This window comes from Cupressus sempervirens, chromosome 3, assembly GCF_028749045.1.
Source record: "Cupressus sempervirens isolate cs-2001-9-10 chromosome 3, ASM2874904v1, whole genome shotgun sequence".
In the NCBI taxonomy this organism is placed as follows: domain Eukaryota; kingdom Viridiplantae; phylum Streptophyta; class Pinopsida; order Cupressales; family Cupressaceae; genus Cupressus; species Cupressus sempervirens.
In genome coordinates, this window is record NC_143120.1 from 368,504,081 (window position 1) to 368,525,892 (window position 21,812).

A 21,812-nucleotide genomic window follows, 5' to 3' on the forward strand; every position below is an offset into this window, starting at 1 on the left:
CCATTTGAAATTAATTATTATAAGGATGAGAGTATTGAATTGGCCAAAACTAAATGCAAGTTGTGTTGATACTCAACCTCAAAAAGACAAAATTAATAGCATGAGATATGATATTATTCTTAGCTACAAGATACTAATCTATAAAATGCCAAGTTTTTTTTTATCATTTAGTGATTTTAGAATTAGTAACTAATGTCCCATGGCCAAGATGGACACTACTATTGCTCAAGTGAGGATTTATAGTGGTACAGGTCATGGAAAATTAGGAAGGTGACAATCGAACCATAGTGACATATATTCTTTGATTCCCTCTGATGATCAAATTATTTTCTATTTGTTGAGGGTGGAGCTAGCTATGCCTTCAGCCCTATTAGCCTAGTGTTTGGGGATCTGTTCTAATTATCAGAAAGACTTATGAGATGAATTGGGGTCATCAAAGGCACCACCCTCTCACAAGCACAATTTTCTATTATTTCTCTACAAGTGTGGCAACTCGGGTTTTCATGAACTCTTCATGCTTTTATTTTATTTCTGTAGCTAAGAAATGATAAGAGGTTTTCTTACTAGCTCTTTCCTCTTAGAGCCTTTTAATCATTTTTTTGTCTCTTTAATAAATAATGGCGACCTCCACCTTTACCCAACAAAATTAATATTAATTAATATTCCTATCCAATACTTATTAATATCTTAATCTTAAGTTAAATTATGTATCATATTTTAAATATATAATTATTACTTATGGTTGTTCTATTCATCCTATATTTGTGTGTTATGAAAAATATTGTTGAATCTAAATATACTCAAATTTTTAGTTGTATAATATATGATAGCAACTATAATTATATTATAAATAATATCTAAGCTAAGTAGATAATAGAATAAGTTGTTATTGTTAAACTATTTACATAATATATTATATATTTTAATTTAACAAAAAAATTAATATACTGAATATATTTTTGTATACTTATGTACTTTTTTGAATTAAAATAGATGATTTAAAAATATATTAAATTATATTATAATATATTTAAAATTATAATAATATTAAATATAGTAAAAAAATATAATAATCACATAAACAATATTTAAACTAAATATGTGATAAAAATAAGTTTTTACTATTAAATTATCTATATGATACATCAAATATTTTAATTTGAATAAATAGTACATATAGTATAGTGCACTTTCAGAAAAGAGAATAAATAATATTTAGAAGTTGACATAGTGTAATTCACATAGTTTAATATTTCAGTTTTAAAATTACTATGTTTTCAATTAATTGAAAAAAAAAAAAACATAAATAATCTCCTATTTTTTATGTTATTATTTTTAATTTAAACCAATCAATAAATAAACAAATGATATTGTTATAATCATTTAAAATAAAAACTATAAATGACGAATTTGGCGAATGGATACCCCTTAGTCCTTAGTTAAGTCGTAAGACTCGTGCTATGAGGTAGCTACACATATTTCATGGAATATAAATATTATAGTTAAACTTTTATTTTGTTTTTTTTTCTATTAGATATAAGAGTTTCAGAACAAAAAGAGCAACCAAAGTACCACCACAAAAATCAACAAGGAGGCCAAGCCTCACTAAGGAAGAATAGATTCAGCTGTACAACATAGCAAAAAGAGGAGAAAGACTAGCTAACTAAGAACATCATAGTAATTGACCACCCAGGCAGTCCAACCTAAGGGACCCTCCATCCGAACAACACTTTTACGTTCTTGAATCTGCGTCAGTGTGAATAAATCATCCTTTCTAGCATTCACTTTCTTACGGATTTCTCTATTTAGCCCAATGCAAGCTTGCTCAAAAGCTTGCAGATCATCCAAGGTTCTACACCATTGGTATCCATTCTTAAAAGTAGCATGCCCATCATGAAGGAACCGTCTCATCTTGTCTCGCTTGATCAGCATAGTAGCTTGCACTTGCAAAGAAATTTTAAAATAACTGAGCTTTTGAAAAAATTCAGTAAGGTCCCTTGGCTTACCTTGGTATCTTTCCTCGTTCCTACATTTCTAGATCTGCCAGAGAATGTTACATGACAATATATTCCAAAATAAATTGGTATCTTTTGGAAGACCATTAATATGACCAGTGATAATATCAAGAATATTAACATCAATAGGATAAACAATGCCAAACATTCTCCATATTTCTTTAGCAAAAGTACAATCTAAAAGAATATGTCTACCAGTTTCAGGAACTCTGCATAAATTACAAAAATCAGAATTAGATAAATCTCTCTTAATAGGTAGCTTGTCCAACATGACTAACCATCTGAAGCATCTAATTTTAGGCTCAACAGAATTCTTCCACAAGATATCAAAGTATTTTTTCCAAACATCAACATCATAAGAAGAGTACCAAACAACATTGACATGATCAATAATATTAGTATTACAATCTAGGATTCTGTATATATTCTTGGCCTTAAGCAGATTCGTGACAACTCCACCAGGCCATTTACACTTTAGGTGCCTTTGAGAATCAACATGGCATATAGTGGGAAGACCATTAATAGCTTGTACAATCATGTTATAAGTTCTTTTATGGGAATCAGGGATATCATATTTATTTTTAAGCTCATCCCAAGGAGTGATTTGGTTATGCTCAAAGAGATCTATGAACTATTTAATACCTTTCTTAGCCCACAATTTGGTAGAACACCCTTGGGTTAGGGCCAAAGGTTTACCATTTAGGTGAAGATTCCACCAAATTGATCTTTCACCATGGAGTTGATCATTACAATGAAAATCCTTGTTAGTGATGAATTTCCTAACATGGTCCTAAGCCTTCCAAATAGATCTAAAAACTATGGAACCTTGGACCATGACAGGAAAGTTACCAATAATGAGGTCTCAAAAGGGGAGATTAGTCCAAGATTTGGCTTTCTTAGGCACACCCCTTTCAATGTTATTTATAACTAACACTTTCCAAGGACAGTCACCCTCCATGGATTGAAAAATCTATTTGGCAGATAGGGCAATACCCTGAATTCTTAAGTCCTTCAGCCCAAGTCCCCCAAGGGCATTGTCAGTGTGGCACCAAGCCCACCTAACAGAATGAATTTTATTATTACCCTTTCCATCAGACCAAAGAAATTATCTGATGGACTTCTGAATTTTAGTAATCTAATAATTGTTAAAAATCCATGCAGAGGAATAGTAGATGGTGTAGGAGGACAACATCTTCTGGCAAACTTGAATTCTGCCTACCAGAGATAATGCCCTATCATGCCATTTGTTAAGTTTCTTATCAATCTTCTCTTTAACCCATGACCACATGTCCTTGAGGGTAGAATCCACTGAGAAAGGGATACCAAGATATCTAGTGATCTTATTGGGGCCTCACCAAAGAAAATTGTATTGAAGAAACCAATCTGGGGGCTGCACATCCCACCCCAAACAAACTGATATGGCTTGAGATATTTTAGCCCTAGATATAGAACAAAAGAAACTAATTTTATATTACAAAGCCTTAAAATTGCTTTTTGAAAGCTCAAAGAACAATGCGGTATCATCCGCAAACTGGCAATTGATGAGCTCTTCATCATTAGGCAAATAGATACCTGTGACATCAAGAGATAAAGAATTATCTCTGAGGATATAGAAGAGAGCCTCTGAAGCAATCACAAAAAGAGATGGTGCCAGAGGGCACCCTTGTCTAATGGATCTCCCTAGAGAAAAAAGAGCAGAAAGAACACCATTAACTTCAACTTGAGCACAAGCATCACTAAGAAGCACCTGCACAATATTACAAAATGAGGGAGGGAAACTGAAGGCCTCTAACATCATAAGAATAAACCTCCATTCAATCGTATCATAAGCCTTTTCAAAATCCAAAAGAAGCATGGCCGAGTTTTGGTGTGAGCATTTAGACCACTCCATGGCTTCCCAACTAGTTATGACATTCTCGAGAATATATCTACCCTTGATGAAACCAGTTTGGGTAGAGTTAACAAATTTAGGAAGCATATTGACTAACCTAAGAGCCATAATTTTAGCTAAAATCTTATAAGACACATTAAGAAGGGTAATTGGCCTCCAATTCCTAATGAGGGTCTTATCTCCATCCTTGGGGAGGAGCTTAATGATCCCTCTATTAAAATCCTCTCCCAAGGAGCCAATAGACAAAGCTTCAGAGTATAAGTCATGGAGATGTTAGTGTAGTTTTTTATTTTTCCTATTTTGCTAGGTTTTTCCTACACCTTTCAATAATCTTGCTTAGGTTAATAAAGCATGTCTTATTAGGTGAATGGTTGTGAGGTGTCACTTTCCTACATGTGAGCATCCATTAGCTATCTTGGGAAGATACTTTGCTATCTTTAGTCTGATAGATGGTTGTTCCTCATTGGTTGGTGTTGCCACCTCCTCCCTCTTCCTAGCCTATATAAGCATGCTACCTGGCTTGTATTTGCATCTCTTGTTTTTGCATCCTCTTAATGCTATTTTGCTTCCAGCATTTGCATTACTCTCTTGGAGACTAACTCTATGATGCTATTTTGATTTTGTATCAATTGCATTCATAGTTTAGATATTTACTCTTTGCACTAATTTTTTGGGTTATTAATCTTTTCAGATTCTAACATGGTATCAGAGCTTTTCTATGTGCAAGAGTAGATTTTAGTTTCCTTATTTGAGAGATTCGGCGGGGGGGGGGGGGGGGGCAAATAAACTTTATTGTATTTTTTTGAAAAATGAAGTATGCTCTTCTCTTGCATCTTTGGATGATCTTGAGAATCAAAAAAGTTTTGACAAAAATAGTTTTTCTCTGGGGTTTCAATCTCAAATCTAACAACCAACTTGCATATTTGGAGTTTTCAATCAGTTTTGCAAGTTCCAGCATGCCATTGATGGACTTAAGAAGCTGATCCAGCATTTGCATTTCATATTTTGGTTGCTGGGGTCATTTTTTAATTTTTGGAGCCATTTTTTACTATTAAAGGCGTCTGATTTACACTACAGCAACAGCTTTTGTACATCAGCAAGAAAAACGCTTTCTGGGTTTTGTTTGCAGCCTCGAAAAACTATCTGGCTATCTTTTAGATTTTGCATGCAAGCTGTATTTTTTTAGAATCGAGCATGAAAAGCTACAGCCATACCCCTCTCCATTGGCAGTCGCAGATTTGAATGCATTTTTCAAATGTCTCGTTCTTGCTCATATGGACTCCGATTTTGATGATTCTTGTTATGAACTTGGCTATTTTTTTGTGCTCTATCCACTAGTGGAGTTTTTTTTTAATTTTCATGCATGAATTCTTCAAAAATTGCAGATTCTCAGCCATGACTGTGCACAGTTCTCATTTTGGAAACTTCGGAGGATCATAACTTTCTCATACGACCTCATATCGAGGCGATTCTTTTTTTGAAAGTGCATGATTTTTCGAGTAGATCACAGTGGTACTATTTGTTTCTTTGATTATTGTGTCCAAGTTTCACTTTTAGCATATGCTCTTCATGAGGGTTTATAATGCATTGAAATCAAGACCACTAAGTATCTCTTTCTAGTGGTAGTTGTAAATGCACTAAAATAAAGTGCCAAATCATATTTATTTTGGGGGGGTTCTTTGATTGAGTAAAAAAGGGGGGCATTGTCATGGCTAGGTTCTCTTCTTTTTAGCATTTCTTTGCATTTTTTCATCATGGATCAAACAAATATGCCCATCCTAACTCCATACAATTACTTTGAGTGGAAATCATGCATGATAATTCACTTAAGGAAAGCTGGATTAAATAGGATAACTATGGGACTTGAAACTGAACATGCTAAAGATGAAGACAAGCCTAAGTGGTTTAACAAATGTGATGAGTCATATGGAACATTGTGTTTGTCTATTTCTCCTAACTTGCTATTTCACATTGAGTCTTTGGATACACCAAATGAAGTATGGACAAAGCTAGAAATATTATTTGGCACACAAGATTCAATGAGGGGTCATATGTTGGAAAATGAATTAATTAGTTTGAGTCCAGGCAATTTCAACACAATCCAAGATTTCTTCACCAAATTGAAATCACTAAGGCTGCAGTTAAAACAATGTGGAATTGAAAAGAAAGATGAACAACTGATTCTCAGTATTCTCTCTAAGCTAAGTTTAGAATATTCTATGTTTGTCTCTACCTTCTATGCTACTAAGGGTGCACTTGGTACTCAATTCACCATGCCATCTCTAGATGATTTTGTTGTCAATCTCACTTGAGAACAGGACAAGCTAATCTAGATGGGCACTCTTAAGTCCTCTAAGTCACATGCCTTAGCAACCAACCAAAGCACAAAAGAACAAAAAGGACAAAGTAGTAACAACAATAGTAAGGATGAGAAACAAAATAATAGTGAGGAAAAGAAGGATCAGATACCAATTGCTTCAAAAGCAACTATTGATACCTCATCCTCTAAGGGCGATAAGCCTAAGAAAGAAAAGGTTAAATGTGCCTATTGTAAAAGACCCAGTCATGATGAACATAAATGTTTGAAGAAACAAATTGATCACTTGACATACATTCTTGAGAAGAATAATATTAGTGTTCCTGAGTCTATCAAACAAAGTTCTAATGAAGAGTCTAACAAGGCAAAAGAAAACAACAAGGGGAAAGGAAAGGGCAAAGCTCTTGTTGCAGTTGCTTCCTCACCATCCACTTGGGTTCTTGATTTGGGTGCTTCGGACCACATGGATTCATCTAAGGAAGAACTTGCATCCTTGGAGCCATGTACTATGCCTTCTATTTTGATGGGTGATGACACTCCTATTGAGGTGTGTGGGAGAGGGTTTTTTTGATGTGGGGGATGGCACATTCCATGATGTTCTTTGTGTACCCTCATTATCAACTAATCTCCTATCAATATACCAAATCACTCACACAGGTTTAGGCAAGCCGGTTGAGTTCACTCCTAATTCAGTGGAGATATGTGAGTTGCATAGTGATTCTGTAGTTGCAGTTGGGAGAGCAGATCATCAGTCACGGCTCTATCTATTTTCTCACTTTGTTCCTGATCCTCCTTCATCTATTTTGCTCACTCACTCTAATGATGTGAGTAAATTATGGCATGAGCGGTTTGGCCATCTTAACTTTCGCTATTTGCATCAGCTCAACCAGTAGAGCATGGTCACAGGGTTGCCTTCAGTTCAATTCTCAGGAGGTGTTTTCCAAGGTTGCATTCTTGGTAAGCATCCTAAGGAAAATTTTGACAAAAGTAAGGCATGGAGAGCTTCACAGATACTAGAGTTAGTTCACAGTGATTTGGCTGGTCCATTTCAACATCCTTCTTTTAGCAGGGCCCGATATGTCCTCACATTCATTGATGACCTTTCTCGATATACATGGGTGTACTTTCTCAAGCAGAAGTCAGAGGTATTTGATCATTTTCAAGACTTCAAAAATTTTGTAGAAAAGCAATCTGGGAAAGCCATCAAGGTTTTGCGCACAGATAATGGTGGTGAGTATGTCAACCATCGGTTTGAAAGATTTTGCACTTCAGAGGGGATTGATTTACAGCATTCAGTTCCATACAATCCTCAGCAAAATGGTGTTGCAGAACGGAAGAATAGATCCTTGAAGGAAATGGCAAACTATATGATTCACTCTAGATCTCTTGCACCGCAGTATTGGGAAAAAGCCATTAATTGTGCTTGTTATATCTAGAACCGTGTTCCTCACTGAGCCTTGAAGGGAGTTACTCCTTTTGAAGCTTGGAGCAGTCAAAAACCATTAGTTAAGCACTTTCGAGTTTTTGGCTCCCCTGCATGGGCCCACATTCCTATAGAGAAACGTAAGGCCTTGGATCCGCAAAGAAGACCTTGCATATTTGTAGGTTATCCTGATGGTGTGAAGGGTTATCGATTGCTCCACCCTACTACACATGAGTTATTCATTGAGAGGAGTGTTTAGTTTGAGGAGGGATCTTCAAGCTCACTTTCTATCACTTCTCCAACTCCTTCTACCTTGACATTAGAGTCACTTGGAATACATGACAGATCTTCTGATGAGTCAGATTCACCTGAACAATCTTCAACCTCTACTTCTGATGCAGAAAGTGATTCAGAGAACTCACCTCCTTCCTCTCCTAGTCATCATTCAAAGGTTAATGATTCCCCTCCAGATTCTCCATCTTCTTGCCCACTTTGGGCTAGACAGACCTTGCAGTCTATAGGTGATTGGGTTGGGGATCCATCAGACACCAGGTGAACTCGTTCACAATTCCAGGATGCTCCACATGTCTTCATTGCTACTGCCTCAGATACACAGTCCTTTCATGAGGCTTCTGGTATTTCTGAGTGGGATATAGCCATGCAGGAAGAGTATAGTTCCTTGATGAGGAACCACACTTGGGATCTTGTCCCTCTTCCTAAAGGAAGAAAACTTGTTCGATGTAAGTGGATCTATCAGACAAAATTTGCAGCAGATGGGTCAGTTGACAAACACAAGGCTCGCTTGGTCGCCAAAGGATTCTCCCAGGTTCCTAGGATTGACTACTCTGAGACTTTTGTGCCAGTTGCTCGAATGAATTCCATTTGAATTGTTCTTGCCATTGCTGCAGCTAATCGTTGGGAAGTACATCAAATAGATGTGAAGATTGATTTTCTTCATGGTGACCTTCATGAGGAGATCTACATGGAGCAGCCATAGGGATTCCTTCAGGATTCTTCACTTGTGTGTCATCTTTGAAAGTCTCTCTATGGCCTCAAACAGGCTCCTCGGGTCTGGTATGCCAAGATGGACTCCTTCCTTCTATCATTTGGGTTCACTCGGTGCCATTCTGATCCTAATGTGTACATTTTGCAACAGGGTGATTCACTTCTATTTTTGGGTTTGTATGTTGATGACTTGCTGATCACAGGAAGTTCTTCACCCACCATTAAGGCTGTCAAAGTGGCCCTTCAGGACAATTTTTTGATGACTAACTTGGGCTTGTTGCATTACTTTCTCAGGATTGAGATCCTTTAGTCTCCTTCTGGAATCACCATCACACAGTCCAAGTATGCTCTAGATTTACTCTCGAGGTTTCATATGGCTGACTGTAAGCCTGCTCTAACTCCCTTCCTTTCTGGAGTCAAACTTGAGGCTCAATGTTCTTCTCCACTTGTTGATGGCACTTTGTACCGCCAACTTGTTGGGAGTCTCATTTATCTGACTCATACAAGACCTGACATCTCCTATGTTGTAGGCATGGTCTCTCGATTCATGCAGGAGCCCCATGAGTTACACTGGAAAGTAGCCAAGCGAATCCTTCACTACATTTAGGGTTCTCATAGTTGTGGGATTCACTACACAGCAGGTATTGACCTTGATTTGGTGGGCTACACAGATTCAGATTAGGCAAGTGATTTTGAGGATCGCAAGTCTACTTTAGGGTATAGCTTTTCACTTGGGTCAGGTCCTGTTTGTTGGTCGAGCAAAAAGCAGTCTGCTATTCCTCTGTCTTCTACTGAGGCTGAGTATCGGGGGGTTGTAAATGCCGCCACTGAGGCCATTTGGATTCAACATCTTCTCACTGAGTTTGGTATCCAAATCAGATGGCCATCAATCATATTTTGTGACAACCAGAGTGCCATTCAGATCTCACGAAATCCAGTTCATCATCAACAGACCAAACACATAGAGGTCCACATGCACTACATCCGGGAGCTCATCCATGGTCATGTCATTGACCTTCACTATTGTCCGACTTTCGAGCAAGTTGCTGATATCTTCACCAAACCCTTCACTGAGAGCAAGTTCCTTCATTTGCGAGCTTTGCTGGGGGTGCGGGATGCTTCATCTTTTGGGGGGGGCTCTTCCTCTCACTCGGAGTCCTGAATTTTTTGTGGGGGGGTCTCTTTTCTCTCTCTTTTGAGAAATCTTATGTACATGGGTACCTCATCAGGCTTGACTTGCCGGGACCCATTTCTACATCCACCTAAGCTTCACTTATGGGGGGGTGTTAGTGTAGTTTTTTATTTTTCCTATTTTGCTAGATTTTTCCTACACCTTTTAATAATCTCGCTTAGGTTAATAAAGCATGTCTTATTAGGTGAATGGTTGTGAGGTTTCACCTTCCTACATGTGAGCATCCATAGCTATCTTGGGAAGATACTTTGCTATCTTTAGTCCGATAGATAGTTGCTCCTCATTGGTTGGTGTTGCCACCACCTCCCTCTTCCTAGCCTATATAAGCATGCTACCTGGCTTGTATTTGCATCTCTTGTTTTTGCATCCTCTTAATGCTATTTTTCTTCTAGCATTTGCATTACTCTCTTGGAGACTAACTCTATGATGCTATTTTGATTTTGTATCATTTGCATTCATAGTTTAGATATTTACTCTTTGCACTAGTTTTTTGGGTTATTAATCTTTTCAGATTCTAACAGGAGATTCTTACAGTTCCAACTGATATTGGATTTATAGAACTCAATAGGAAAACCATCAGGGCCTGGGGCCTTATCATCATTGAGAGCCTTAATAGCTCCCTCAATCTTCTCAATAGAGATATCTTTAGCAAGCACAACAATATCCTCCGAGTCCAACTTTTTAGGAATAAGCATTTTGCATTTATTTCTTGAAGACTTAGCCTAAGAGGAGTCCTCTGAAGTAAAAAGAGTCTTGTAATAATCAGCAAAAGCCTGAATAATAATCTCAGGGTCTGAAATTTCTTGATTATCAATCGAGAGTCTATCAATGGACTCTTTAATATGTTTATGTTTAAGAAGATTGAAGAAAAATTTTGAACCCCTATCCCCATGTTGGAGCCAGTGGGCTCTAGATCTGGTCCTGGTTCCACGAATCCTAACTTGTTAATGCTACCTAAGAGCATCTTTGGCAGCCATAACTCGGGAGAGAAGATCCAAATTGGAGGAATCCCTTTGGATGTTGTTCTCAGCTATTTGCAATTCAGAAGATAATTGTTTTTCAACAAACCTGCAATCCTTAGCCTTTTTTTGACCAATGGTTTGAAGAAAAATCCTCCATGAAGAAAGGTTAGTTTTCCATCTATCAAGATGGGAAAGTGTTGAAGGTTAATTTTATTGATACTTCTAATAATCTGCATAGCAGCAAGAACATCCTCATCCATGAGGAGACTAGTGTTTAAGATGAATTTACTACTTCTAGACTTGTGTTGAAGCGGACTACTATTAAAATTAACCTTAGACAAAATAGGGTGATGATCAGACAAAGTGGTGGCAATAACACGAACAATATTTCCAGAGATGTCTGGAGGAAAAGAGAAAAAATACTTATTGGCATAAAATTTGTCAAGCCTAGAATAAATCCTAGCATTTCCCTGTTGAAATTTGCACCAAGTGTGCCATAATCCAGGGTTGGTTTTCAAGTTACTAGCAGTAGGATCAAAAAGATAGTTAGAATTTAAAAATCTATTCCAATAGAATTTTTCATTATCCTTCCAATGAAAAGGAATGCCCCCCCGACTTATCATCCTGAGATTCAATCATGTTGAAATCTCCACTGAAAAGCCAAGGCATATCTGGGAGGTCTATAAGCCATTTCCAGAGCTCAATTCTTTCCTTAGGGTCATTTGAAGCATAAATAGCACAAACCCCAAAGGTTTTGTCATCATATTGCAAAGTAACCCACACTGCTCTCTAACAAGGAGAACATCCATTATTAGTAATATGTTTTTCCCATTTATTACTAATAAGTAGGGCAATTCCCCCTCTACCTCTCTCATGGTTAGTGCAAAACTTAATAGCATCTTTCCAAATAAAATTGAGATTGGAATCCAAAGTGAATCCCACAGATTTAACTTCCTGCATCATAAAGAAGTCTATAGAATACAGAGAGTTTAACAATTGCTTGATAACAAACTTTCTATCAAGGGCCTCTAAACCCCTCACATTCCAAGATAGGCAATTCATTGAGACAATATGTTAGAAGTGGAGCATGCAATACCCTCTTGATCAGCTAGGACCAAAAAATCATTTGAGGAATCCCCTAGTTTAGTCACAGATGACTTATTTTTTGAGCCAGGTGGTCTTCCTCTTCACCTGGCAGTAGGAGAGTAGGTACTAACATCGTCTTCAATATTTGCTAGAGAATCCACATACATGCACTGCCCATGATTAGACTTTAGGGGAACAGGGGCAGCTAGAATAATTTTAAATTCATAATCCTCCCCAATCTCTTGGAAGATTTTTTGGGGGAATTTTCGAGAGGACTCACTAGCTTGGGGCTTACGATTGATATCAACAATCTGACTGACAGTATTCGCATTTGTCAAAGTAGGACCAATTAACAATTTAACATGATGATTATTACTGTTGTTGGGGCAAAAATTTTTAGGCATGGAGGAACTATTTCCTCTTCTTCTTTTTTTCTTATCTTGAACAACAGTAAATCCATCATCTGTATTAAGATCAATAGCTAAATCAAGACTGGGGAGCATTTGAAAACCTCTAGATGTAGGAGTGGTATCACACAAAACATTCTCAGGCCGAATAGTAATAGCAGAGAGAGGGTTAGGAACAATTTTAGATGAAACAATCTCAGATTGAACAAACTTAGGACCAACATTAGTCGAAACAATAGTGGGGTTAGGGGTTTCAGTGTGAGGCAGTGGGGATGAAGAAGAAGCGGGGGTTGATCGACAGAGAGCATTCTCAAGGGGAGGATTACTGGTGACAAGAGGATTAACCACATTTTTAGTTGAATCATTGGAGGGATTAGGTTTTCTCCTAATGATAGGACAATCCTTACGGAGGTGGCCTTCTTTGCGGTAGAGAAAACAGGCATTCAACCCCCCCAAAACCTCTATAGGACAGATATAAGCATCATTAAGGATGTTAATTGAAATATTGAAAGGAAGGTCCTTACCAGGAAAGAGAGAGATAAGAATTCTAGCATCCATATGTGGGATGAGTCTCACAGTTTCATCCATTCGAATAATTTTACCAATAGGCTCAAGCAATTGCAACAAAAAATGCCACAAAAAAGGGGGAATGTTTTTTACCAGTATCCATCTTGGAGCTAAAAGTGCAAGAACCTCCTCATGGATGACCTTTGGTGACCAAGCAATAGCTCTAAATGATGTTGAACCCACATTCCAATATTGTTTTTTAAGAACCCCTATTTGAGCATCATGATTAACAAAGAACATCACATATAAACCCTTTTGTATTTTCCTACAGAATGAAATATGCAACCCAAGTTTGTTATTCCAGTAATGATGGAACCAGTCATCCATAAATTTCCTTGGCGGACATTTATCAATTTCAATAATTGAGAAAAAAATTGCAGTATCTCTTAATCTATTTTTTTCCTTAACAATTTCTTCCAACATTTTAGGATTAGGAACAATGGCAAAAGGAGACAAAGAAGCCAAAGGGGTCTTACCGGATTCGGAGTCAGCATTGTTACCCGCACTTGCAAACTCAAACCTTGCTCTATCATTAATGACTGATGATCGACCCACAACCTCAAAAAAAGACTTAGGACGATCACTGCTATGGGAGACTGGGTTACTAATGCCATTACCTGGAGTAGATTTAGTTGCTGTCGAAAAAGAAATACCTAGAACTTGCTCAACAGTCTTGCCATTACCACTCAGTTCATACATTTTAAAATATTTAATGCTGGATGTAGAAGGCGATATGCCCGAATCGAGCAGCTGCATGGAAGAGTTGCGTTGTCCCTCGCCATCAGCGTTGGCATTGTCGGAGGTCGCCACTTTGACAATGCCCTAAGATGCGACAGGAAGAGAATAGAAGTCACCATAGACCTTTCACTATCTGATAAATTGGCATTCGCAGACTGATTTGTGGTTTGATTAAATTGCCGGATGACTTGATTGGCAGAATTCGCAGATCTAAATAGTTAATATGCACTTGATTCCCTAATTCGCAATGACAAATCCGCAAGGCAAAAATTCCTACACTCCAAAATACTATATTTCCTCCGCTATTTCAATATTATATATCTTCTCTGTGATATGATGTCTGATAATTGGTTCGTTGTTGCCAATTAATAGTTCATCATTGCCTGTTATTCGCTCAGAATCTATAGCTGTTGAGTTTGATTATTATTCGCTTCAAATAATAACCCTAAACTTATGTTGCACAGAGCGTTCACTTATATCGTTGGGGCAAAGTTATTCGCATGGTTCATCCATCGATTTCCATTCTTCCTTCAGCAGAGATATTCGCATTTGTAATCGCAATCAATAGAGATATTCCTAATGTCTTTTATTTTGTTTAGAATAAAAGATAACTAGTTAAAGTGAGATTCTTTTTATATTAATTCTAATAAATACCTTGTTATGAATTAATGTTTTAATTTAGTTTATTTATTAAAAGTGTGAAAATAAATTAAATTAATAAAATTTATGTACCAACCTTTCAATCTAATCGAACCGCCCCCTTGCATTTGAGGCTCTTAACCAAACCCTAACATGAGGTCGCATTATTTTTTAATTTTATCCGAAGCCGACCATTGATAAGTTCATGCATTGTCCTTTTACTTAAATCCGTGCAATTCCTAGGTTTAACCCATGTCTCAATTTCTTAGCTTTTATCTTCAATTCATAGTAACTGCTAAGTCCGTATTCTGGGCTCAAGAAAGATCCATTTAAAGTTTTATTCGGAATTAACACAGCACTCCAATGTCTGACGAACGGATTATCAGAGTGAGGACCTCAGACAACCAAGTGTTGAAATGGAGGAGGCTGTGGCTTTTCAGTCCCAATTCATTAAAGATGCTGTATATTTCGCAGGCATTGACGCCATCATATTGTTGGATGAAGTTGAGGGTTCAGTTCTTGCTAAGCTTCATCAATACTGTAAGTTCCATGAGGGCGCCCGAAAAATCCAACATTCGTCAGGGGATGATGTAGAAAAGTGGGAGAAAGATTTTGTTCATCTTGATCAGGATACATTCCCTCTTCTTAGTAGAGTATGGTCTCACTTTTCTTTGTAGGCTTCGGTTTTGGATCTAAATAGTGTATGTTTGTTTAGTACTCTATTGGACGGACTATTTCTAACTAATGAACTCTTTTCTGTGATGTGCAGGCTGCTCATTACCTTGGCATAAGGAACCTTGTGGATTTGATATGTAAAACTAAACCTTTACATGAGAAAATTGCAGATTGTGGAAGCAAAATGTTGCCTCCTGCTGTTAATTTTATGTCAATGGCAGAAATTACACCTTCACATGAGGAAATTGCAAATTGGGGATGCCAAATGTTGTTTTCTCCTACACCTTTGCATCCCTCCACATCTTTATATCAGGATAATGCGGATGAGGGATGTGAAATAGTTTTGTTTCCTCCTACACCTTTTGATGAGGTGATTGAAGATAGGGCAGACAATTTTGTTCCTGTTTATTCTAGCTCGGAGATGGAAGATTTTGGTGAAATGTAGGCACGTTTCGATGAAGTGATTGAAGATAGGGTGGACATTTTTTATCCTGTTTATTCTAGCTCGAAGCTCGAGGATGTCCACCAAATGTTCTTTACTCCTACACCTTTTGACGAGGTGATTGAAAATAGGGTCGAAATTGCAGATGGGATATGCGAAATGTTGTGTACTCCTGCACCATTCAATGAGGTGATTGAAGATAAGAAAGACATTTTTATTTCTGCTTATTCGGGCTCAGAGTTGGAGGATGTCCGTGAAATGTTGTTTCCTCGTACACCTTTCGATGAAGTGATTGAAAATAGGGTAGATATTTTTTTCCTCCTTTTTCTGTCTCGGAGGAGGAAGAGGACTTCAATAGTTCAATGTGCATGCTTAGATTATAACTTAACATACTTCAATCTTTTATTGGCATTTATAGAATCATATTTGAGCTGAACATTTCATTCATTACTACTAATATTAAGCTGTAATTTGTGCTCTTTAATCAACATCATATTTAAATCAAATATTCCATTGATTACTAGTATTATTAGGTTATACATCTGTGCCTCAGATTCGAAGCAAGTAGAATTTTTTATTTTACTTTTCTGTAGAATTAGTAAAACATAAGCAGATCGGCTATTACTTTTTCTTTCAATTTATCTTTTTATGCTGGTGTAAATGCTAGAGGTTGTTTATGTATTATTGCGTAGAAATATAAGTGATAAAAATTTAAATTTATTTCCTGTGTTGGTAGTGGATGGAGTGGATAAAAAAGAAATACATACAAATTTATAAATGTGTGCTACACTAGTCCATGGTCATTAACATATCTAAAAAGTAACATGATTTAGGAGAGTGCTACAACATTGTTTATCCACTCAAGCACTGTTTATCCACTCAAGGTTTGCAATGGCAGATAAAGATCTGATGTTTAATTCCGTACATGTTTAATTCTATTTATAGAGGTCTTAGAACAATCTAGACATCTACAGTATTGCAGTATAGTGAACTACTTATGTGATTATTGATGTCAATAGGATTAAACTATTGAACAAAAGATGAGTGTCATAATTATGTGAGTGGACAGAGGTCAGCTATATTCCATGGAAAGTTTCTGAATTAAATATGTATTTAATAGTACATTGCAATTTGGTGGTACTAATTAGTACTTCCTAACACTCACATTTAATTGGTACTACTATCTTCAAGATTTTGATTAATTACAATGGAAGTTTTCATTAATTACAATGAAAGAATTACAAGCTTCCTTAAAGCATAAACCAAAGGAAAAATGAGAATACAACTGAAAAAATCAGAAGTATTCTTTAGTTAGCTTAGACACTAAGAAAATAATCTTTATTCAAAACAAATGGAGAAAAACAAAAAAATATGCTACGATTTATTTTTCAACACCCCCCTTTAAGTCTAACTAAAGAGACAAAAGCCTAAGAACAAAACCAAGTAGGAACAATACCCCCCTCAAAATATGCATTAGAAAAGTATCTTTTTAGACACAAGAGGAGTGTGGTTGACTGTTGAATGATAACTTTTATAGTGTTGGATAAACCTCCTTTCAAATTAGTATGAAAATAGGATCAATCGGCATAAGTTCCCCCATCAACACTACTCAAACAATGAGCAGATGGTAAACTAGGCAAAACATTTGTCAATGGAGAAAACAAAGAAAAAATGTCTATCATTTAAGAATGCATGATGTATAATTCTATACGAGGGACCCAAACAACACTACTCAATCATGCAAAAAAATATTTTTAGTTGAAAATATAGGTGGCAATTGTCTAAAAAATTGATCAACTTTGGAACCAAGGAAGCATCAACACAAACAGTGGAAAACCCTCCAAAACAAATTTGAAGGGAAAGGCATGACATGTCCACTGAAATGGTGTGTCACTAAAGGGGACAAGAAGGCAAGGCCCATGTAGTAAGAGCATGACCTTGGCCTGTCAAAGAGGAAGAAGGCCTAGGGGCTGAAATTTGATGTTGTTGCATAGCCTTCTCCCAAGGCTCTAATCTCATCCAACATAGATTGATTGCATGTCCCACCTAACCACAAAAACTACAAGGCTCGTCCAACTTCTTCTTATTTTCCTTGGATTGATGGATTCTACAATTTTCATCTTAGTTGTATGCACAAGAACATGAGCTTTGGAACTTTTCAAAGTACCCATCTTTATGAGTTTATCTTGCTCATGTATCAAAGACTCAATAAAGGCATTGAGTTTGGGTATCTTCCAACTTGCTCCTATTGTAAGCTTGATAGTGTGAAATATAGAGATAAAAAATGCATATTGTGGACCCAATTTTGACAAAATAACAAGTATTACTTTGCTTTCTTATGTGGATTTATCAATTCCACATTCTGTCAGTTGAAGTAATAAAGCCTTGAACTTTGTGAAGAAGTCTTGACTATTCTCAAAACTACTTGGATTTAATGAATTGAGCTCATTTTCAAGAATGTGGCCTAGCGTCTCATTTTGCTTCCCAAAAAGAGCCCTTAACATAGTCTAAACCTAGTTTGGCATTGCGCATGCTTCAACATGAAACAATAATTCAAGACATGGATAAACAAATAAGACTAAAAGCCTCATCTGGGCAGTTGAAATATTTGGATTTTTCAACTGTAGAATTTGGTTCTACCTCTATTGCCAATTAGATATAATCCTCTACTTCTAAGTTGAAGTTGAATCTTTGGCTTCTATTTGAAATAGTTATATGGCGTCAAAAGTGTAGAGCCATGAAACTCTATTCTTAATACTTGAAAGAGAAATTTTGTTTTCTTTTTAGCACCTTAAGCTCTAATACCATGTAAAATTTTAGCTTAACTAGTAAGTAATTTAGCTAGAATGACAGAACAAAATATGTAGCTGTACAAAGAAAAAAATCAGAACAGAAAATGAAAAATAGAAGTTCTGATTAACTACAATGAAGAATTACAATAATATAAGCTTCATAAAGCAAAGGAAAAATGGGAATACAACTGAAATATTTCTTAGTTAGCTTACACACTAAAAAATAAACTTCATACTAAGATTTATTTTCTAACAATAACAATAATTCAAAGAATTTTTTCAAATTTTGAGACTAAACACATCTTACACTTCACAGCTCATTTTTCCAATTGATTATACTAGCACAATTTGCCCAATTGATCATGGTAGCACAATTTACCCTTTTGTTTGAAAGCTGCGTAAAACCTCCTTCTTGTCATTTCTCAATGCGTTTAATAGCTACGACTGTAATTGTCCTTTATTAGTACCTTAATTAGGTACAGCTATATTATTCAATATTTTCTCCATGTCTTTAATGGACTTGATTGCATTTGATCTCCTTTTGCTAACAATCTTAATCTTCTGCCATAGTTGGGACTTCTTCAACAATTTGTAGACTCCTTGAAACAATTTTCTCTTTCAGAGGTCTGACAACAAAATTAAATATAAAATCGGAATTTCTCAGAGCTCTCTTTCTTTTATAAGAGGAATGCCAGTCTTTGCGGTGGCGATTTCATAATAAAGTGATATTTGATGATATGTGTGTCATAATATATAATATAATATTGTAGTTTCTTCACTTTTCAATTATCTTGATTAATTTTACATATATAGTACTGTATTTATGTAACGTCAGGGAAAGAAGTTTTCATTGCCCTATTATTGCAATTAAATTGTGCACTGAAAATGTCCTCACGTACTCTTCCTTCTATTTAAATATACAGATTAGTTTCGATTGGTGGTTGTTTATTTTCTGAATTTTGCGGAAAGTTTTTGAAAAATAAAATCAGAACTGTGCGTCTGCATTGTTCACTGCATAACATTATCTGTAAAAATTTAAGGTTAGGGTTGTATTTTGGTTACTCTACTTGACCATATAACAGCAAATGATCTGTATATATTTGAACTGATCATATTCATATTTGAGAGACAAATATTTAAATGTTAGGACCGTCCTATGTTTCTTCGTATGTCCAGTCTTTTTTCCCATGCAATATGTTGTTAATTGGGTTTCTATATTACTTTTCCTGCTAATTCTACCTCGTTTTTCTCTCTTCAGTAGTTTTGTTTGCAACAGATAACTGTAAATCGCTTGAGCTTATTATTTAACACCCATCTCAATTGCATCAATTCTATTTATTATGCATAGGCAGAAGCTTCAATCACATATCAGAATAGGGCTTCCATTTCTCTTTTCCATTCATCTCTTCTTGCTGTTTGAGCATTATTATATTTGATAGAAAGGTCATCAATTAAAGATAAGGATTTGAAATGAGCTATTAGAAGTTTCAAAAAAAAAATCATAATAGAATAATATTTAAATCTATATGTCACAATAAGAATTTGAATCATCATTCAAGAATAGTAAATATGACACTTAATCTCTAATTTATTACTAAAATTAAAAATTATATTCGAATTACAGGTATAATTATTTGTATAAGAATTAATTTGTGTGTGAGTTGATCTATATATTTATGCATACATAGACATACATATAGATAACTATATACATGTTTAATACATACATATATGTACATAGTATTACTATTATCATCAAGTATTAAAGAGAAGACTAAAAAACTAAGAAAGATCAGAAGAAGAGACCATGCTAAAACACTAACTAACAAAACAACTAAATAATCATGCTGGGTTAAAACAAAACCCCAGGTTCTGATAGACTATGGTGTACCATCTAAAACATAAAAGACAAAAAACTTAATAACACGAAGGTCCATAAATGATCAAACTCGAAATCCCTACTCACATAGGAAGAACTTAGGGTGAGCAAGCTTGAAGTCTTCTGCTACCCTTCCTCTTTCTTGGGAGTCTCCTCCTTTGATTCCTCTTTGTCACTTTCTTCTCCAAGTGAACCTTCAAACTCACAATTTTCCCTTCCATTGTGGTATGGGCCTTGATGCTCCAAGTGGCCAAATTGTTGATTTTCTCATCCAATTAGGTAGATTGTTGATTTTTAATTCGAACCAAGGCTATAAGCACCTTGTTATGTAAGCTGCACTAGGTTTCCCATTGAGGAACCATCAAAATTTGGCTTGATCCAATCTAGGTCAAAGTGGGGTCATTTAATATTCCTTCTAGTTATTTAGTCTTGTGGATTTTTTTGTCTTTTTGTCTTTTAATCTTAGTTTTGTCATCTAGTTTAAGTGTTGATCCTAGTTTCTTAACTTTTAATATATCTTTTGTAATGACTAGTTGGGGTTGGGGTTTCAAGTCTCCTACAAAAAAAAAAACCATGTTTTAACCCTTAATCCAAACTAAGAATTTTGTATGTTACAAATCAATTCCACAAGTGAAAACTAGGTAGTCAAAGTTGTTTAGACATCATTTTAGAAAAATCAACATCAAGATGAATAATCTAATGCCCATCATCACCTAATGTATCTTATTTATCAAGATTAATAGTAATAGAATCCAAAATAGAGTATCAAATTTATCCGTCAAATTAGTATGATTAACTTCCTTCTTGACCTAAAATTAGGAATGAGGTTAATGGTTAGTGTCTATTGTAGAAAAGTTAAAATACCTTTTCCAAATGGATAATTATATAGGTTCATACCACAAGGAGAAGAATAAACCAAACTAAAGATATTATACAGGTACAAACTTGGAAGACAATGAAATACTAAATATGATAAATCAAATATCTTATTCTCTCAAAGGATGAAAGGTGTTAGATGATCAATGTAGTAGAAAATATAACCAATAAAATTTTATAGTATTTGATTACATTATAAAAACAAGTGATGAAGAAGGTTACAAAGTGTTCTTATATTCTACATCTCAAGTTGATGAAATAGATGGCTAAGTACAAGAAGAGGGAATCTAAAAATGCATATGGAGATCATAGGAAATAAAGAAACCCCTAAGAAGGGATATGGGATAGTTCAAGAAGAAGGAGAAAATTTTATAGGTAGCTATTATGAGATATGGGTTAGTTCTTGATTTTCTCATTTTCCTCCCTATTATGGCATTGTGACATATCTTTGTGATTCTTTTTGGAAACATCAATTTGTGTGAGTGTTATGTTTTTTTTATTTTTTTATTTTTATTTTTTTTTAAATTCAACATTCCTCTATAAATAGAATTGTTTTGATCTTTTTGAGCTCAAACTTAATTTTGAGATGTGTGGGCCTAATTTTTTGGCCTTCTATTTATCCTATATTGATGTGGCCTATAGAAGTGGGAAGTTTGTTTAGGATTTTAAATTTTAAGAAGAGGATCTATAAATATGTTAAACTCATCCTTTTGAGCTCTTCATAGTCTATCTTCTTTTCCTTGATGTAGTCTTTTTTTTTTCATCGGGTTTGTAGTGGACTCTAATTTTGTAGTTTTGTGTTCTCGATTGTTAGAGGTGTAAGATACAAAAGTTTATTATCATTGTACTACTTACTTGGCAAATCTCCACTCATTTATGGACATATAATAGTTTGTCATTACTTTT